General features: G+C 38.6%; 1 pseudogene; it reads right to left on the bottom strand.

Moving 5' to 3' along the window:
• Nucleotides 1-1,402: 1,402 nt before the first annotated feature.
• LOC141060827 (olfactory receptor 5AR1-like) lies at nt 1,403-2,336 on the bottom strand (annotated as a pseudogene).
• Nucleotides 2,337-4,975: the final 2,639 nt, after the last annotated feature.

The following is a 4,975-nucleotide window of genomic DNA, read 5'->3' as shown; positions in this document are numbered from 1 at the left end:
ATGAAAATGTAAATATGAGTATGAATTTCAATACTTTTTATTATTTTTCCATGTTCACTTTATGGTACAAATAATTTACGACATGTCTGTGGATCTGAAGTTTGCTCCAGTTGGGCTGAGGTGAAGTTCTCTTAGATAAAAAAAACAGGAAAAAAATATATATATGACTAGAAACAATTTACTTCTGTGATTGAAAACTGAAAATAAAAACGTCCACCAGCCTGGAACTCTAAGATTGCTCAGTATGCCAACTAAGACTTAGTGATAATTTTTTTGCTTTTTTTTCAGGGAGGAGAGGGCTGTATAAATAATTGAATCTCCAGTTTTGGCACAGACACAGTAGGCAGCCAGCTAGAGTACCACTTTGCCATTGGTGAGAGACAAAAAAAAAATCCTGACTGTATTGAAAAGTTTAATTGTGTTGAGGATTTTGCTTGAATGAAATGATGACTATGAAACATTATAATAAGAAACTATAATGCCAAAGAGGAATGGACAAACTAAATGATCGATTGCCCACATGACACCTATTATGATGTCGACCCAGCCTGGAGATTAGTCATCCAAAACACCTGCCTTGATCACAAAGATAGCTTGTAGTAACTCTATTAAACTTAGGCCTCATTCAAACTTCTGTTTTTTCTTACGTATGAGAAAAATGGAGTGACTATTTTAATCATACTTTGATCAAAGTTTAGTCAGAGTGCGGCCCGAGTGTCATCTGTTTTTCTCGCGTGTGGAGAGAGAAAAAAAAAGTTGCTCTATCTTCTCATATGTGACTATAGATGAAAAGTGGACCGCACTTGGATGCTATTCCATTTTTTCAAGGACCCATAGACTTGCATTGCCAATTTTGATCCAACCCTCAGGTCAGAATCGGACAGGTCTCTGCATTTTTCTGTAAATCGCTCAATCTGCGAAAAATCAGTCACATGAATTACCCAAAAGAGACTATCACAGGTACAAGCGCTATCCATATACAGCACAGGTAAAGAGCACTTGTAAATGGAAATCGGACTTCTGAATGAGCTTTTAAGGCCAGAGAAAACCTACTATGTAATTTGTGTTTTTCCATATTGTTAACCTGCAAAATATTTAATTTCTGAGACCTTTCTTCTTATGGTCCCATCATCTAGACCAGTGGTTCCCAAACTCCAGTCCTCGCGGACCCCAACCGGTCATGTTTTCAGGATTTCCTTAGTATTTCACAGGTGATGGAAGTATCATCAAGGCATCAGGAATTCTCTCATATGTGTAACACTATGGAAATCCTGAAAACATGACCTGTTGGGGTCCGTGAGGACATGGAGTTTGGGAACCACTGATCTAGACATTGAACATGAAAGCCTTTGCTCTACATGTTCATTTCTCATGTTGGTACTCAATATAATTCCAATTTTGGTTACTTTTTGAAAACAATCTTTTCTATAGCTTTTATAACTTCCTTGTTTCTTAAGCTGTACACCACTGGATTTAAAAGTGGAACCACAGCAATATATAACATGGAAAAAATTTTATCCTGTTCTTGAGTCAGCTCATTTTCTGGTTTTATATTAAGGCTAAGAGATGTTAGACAAAACAATAGGACCACGGTGAGGTGAGAAGAACAACTGGAAAAAGCCTTTAACCTGCCGGATGATGTCTGGATCTTCAAAATGGTGGAGATGATGAAAATATATGAAATAAGAATGAGGATGAAGGTGGAGAATCCTAAAACGATGCCATCTACAGTTATCAGAAGGTCAACTCCTGCTCCTTCAGCGCGGCTTAGCTTCAGCACAGATTTCATATGACAAAAGAAATGATTGATTTCATGAGAATTGCCAAATGATAATTTTGAGATTAGCAGTGGATACATCACTGCATTTAACACACCGAGAATGAAGGAGAAGACAGAAAGTGTCAGACATGTATTTTGGTTCATAACAAGCAGATAGTGTAAAGGAGTACAAATAGCCACATATCGGTCATAGGCCATAGATGCCAGTATGAAAAAATTCTGTCCCGATACAAAATACGTAAAAAAATACTTGTGCAAAGCATCCTGAATAAGATATGGCGATATTACCCGTGACACATATCACTATGAGTTTTGGCAAGATAACAGAGACATATATGATATCCAGAACTGTGAGGTTACATAGAAAATAATACATGGGTGTATGAAGACGGGAGGTCAGACACACAATGATAGTGATAAAAGTATTCCCAAATACACACAGCAGATACATTATTAGGAGGACAGTAAAAATGACCAGCTGAAGGTTTCCAAACCTTGTGAAGGCACAGAGATAGAATTCTCCATGTAATGAGTAGTTATCATCATTACCATGCATATTGTTCAGTATAATCCAATTTAAAGTTCCTGGAAAATATTAATCATACAGAAAAAGATGCAATATTGTAATTATTGAATTCATTTATAGGCCTGGACAAAAACTTCAGCTCTAAAGATGGCTCAGTCTTCTAGACTTGACTAATGAAAACCACAAAGACCAAAAAAAATTTCTGTTGAATATTAATGGACTAGGAGGCGTTACAGACCTACAATGGGGCTGGGTTTAAGCATCCAACATTCCCAATATTGTCTGGACTGGCTTTGGGTCAAGGGATCTGTAGCTGGACATCATGGACCATACTTGGACCATAAATGTCAGATTTTGAATCCGGAGAAATACCTCATAGAAAGTCATCCCATGCCCTTCTGCTCCATGGGGGGATTCTGGCCTCCCTGAGCTCGACTTAGGACACCTGTGTTACGGTTTGACAGGTGTACTGACTCAAAGTCATCAAAGATAGGATCAGTTAAGTGCCACAAGGTGATAGACAATACAAGAGAGCCCAAATAAGCAATTGTAAAAATGAAAAAACAATTGTAGCATTATGTAGCCTTACATAACAACGTTATGTCTGCATGTAGTCACCACATGGTAGAATTTGATGCCTACAGATTTATACAGCTCTCGTGGTAGTTTGTAGCAGAAAGAGTTCATGTAGATGACCGTATTTTCAGTCCAAGTGCGATTCGACAAAACATTGGATCACACTAGGACCATTGATATTTTATAGAGCCTTGCACATGCCTGATTTTTTTCCCCAGACAGAGCCAGTCCGTGCAAAAAATTTGCAGCATGCCCGAGTTTGATCTGATATTCGGATCGCACTTGGCCATGTCAGTTAATGAGTGCATGGAAACCATCTGACTGCACTTGGATGTCACGGACACATTGGAAAAAATGGAGACATTTTTTTCTCCATCTTTTCCCCATTTGAGAGAATCAGGTCACACTCAAATCAAACTCTGATCAGTTTGATAAGTGTGTAAGGTGCATAATCGACCCACTTCTCTTAAATGAGAGAATTCATGCTCATGTGACCCTAGCCTAATAGTAATACATACTCTTTAGTCATCAGTCGGTAGACCATGCCAAAAGCATATAAAGTCATCTCAATGTTTGGATTATGAGGTCAATTTTCTTTACCTTAAGTATAAAATTCAGAACAATACAAAAACATAAAATTAAAATATTAACATATTTTACTCGAGAAGCACAGATTATAAATGTATCAGAAATAACGAGTTAACCACAATACAATTTTGTATTCAGACTGTGTAATGCCTTACCGCAAGAGGTAGTAATGGCAGACACTATGACAGCTTGTAAAAAGGGACTGGATGATTTTCTTGATTCACATAACATTGCGGGTTATAGTTAAAATTAGTGACAAAAAGTACAATTGATGGAGAAAGGTTGAACTTGATGGACCTAGGTCTTTTTTCTACCTGTGTAACTATGTATTAGTAGTGATGAGCGAGTATGCTCGTTGCTCGGGTTTTCCCGCGCATGCTCGGGTGATCCGAGTACTTGGAAGGGCTCAGAGATTTAGTTTCTGTCGCCGCAGAAGCACGATTTGCAGCTACTTGAGAGCCTGAATATATGTGGGAATTCCCTAACAAACAGACAATCCCCACATGTATTCAGGCTGTCAAGTAGCCGCAAATCATGCAGCTACGGCGACAGAAACTAAATCTCCGAGCACTTCCAAATACTCGGAGACCACCAGAACATGCTCGGGAAAACCCGAGCAAGGAGTGTACTCGCTCATCACTAATTACTAGGCATTTCTTCTCCAAAAATTACAAGGCCATGGGTTTTTTAAGCAAAATTGTCTTCTAATATTACCGTAAATCAATTCCTTTCCAATGACACACGGATTTACTGTTTAAAGATTTTCTTATAGTCCAAGGCAAGTCTAGCCTAAAAGGTTGAAGAGAAAGCGCAATAGTTTTCCAAATTGTCTTCATACGTCGGTTGATCTGATGCATATCCTGTGGAGATGTCCCAATTTACATGTATGTGTGAAAAGAGGAGACTGCAGGTCTTAGGGCAGTGAATAAGATTTATATTGGCCATCTCTATGTGTCTGTTGGGTGATCCATATCCAAATCCTGGGTGATAGTGCCCACATGGTAGCAAAAACGTTAATTCTGACATTATGAATGTCTAAGGCTACTTTCAGACTAGCGTTCTTTAGCGCTGCGCTGCGTGCGCAATAGAAACACATTAAAAAAACGCATCATGCGTTTTGTATGCGTTTGCTTTTTTTAGGCGTACGCTTTTTAACCAGTTTGCGGTTTTTTTGAGACAGGTCGGACGGACCAAAAATGCAACAGGTTGCGTCCGGCGCACCTAGGCGCTCACTAAAAAAAATGCATACGCACGAAAATGCATATGAACTTGTGCAAACGCTAGACCATGCGCACCCATGTTAAAGATAAGGGCTCAGGACGCATGTATGCGCACGATGCGCTGTACTAAAAAACGCTTGTGTGAAACCAGCCTAAGAAATTACCTGCCTTAAAACAAAATATATATAAAGAAAAGTATGTATTGTAAAGATTTGTGTTTTGGACCCTTCCTGATTTTGGCTTAGGTACTAAAAGAAAATAATACTGCATGACAACATCTAATAA

The sequence above is a fragment of the Dendrobates tinctorius genome, unplaced genomic scaffold (genome assembly GCF_039654945.1).
Source record: "Dendrobates tinctorius isolate UK_male_01 unplaced genomic scaffold, ASM3965494v1 ptg000245l, whole genome shotgun sequence".
Lineage (NCBI taxonomy): Eukaryota > Metazoa > Chordata > Amphibia > Anura > Dendrobatidae > Dendrobates > Dendrobates tinctorius.
This window is presented reverse-complemented; position numbering and strand designations above follow the sequence as displayed.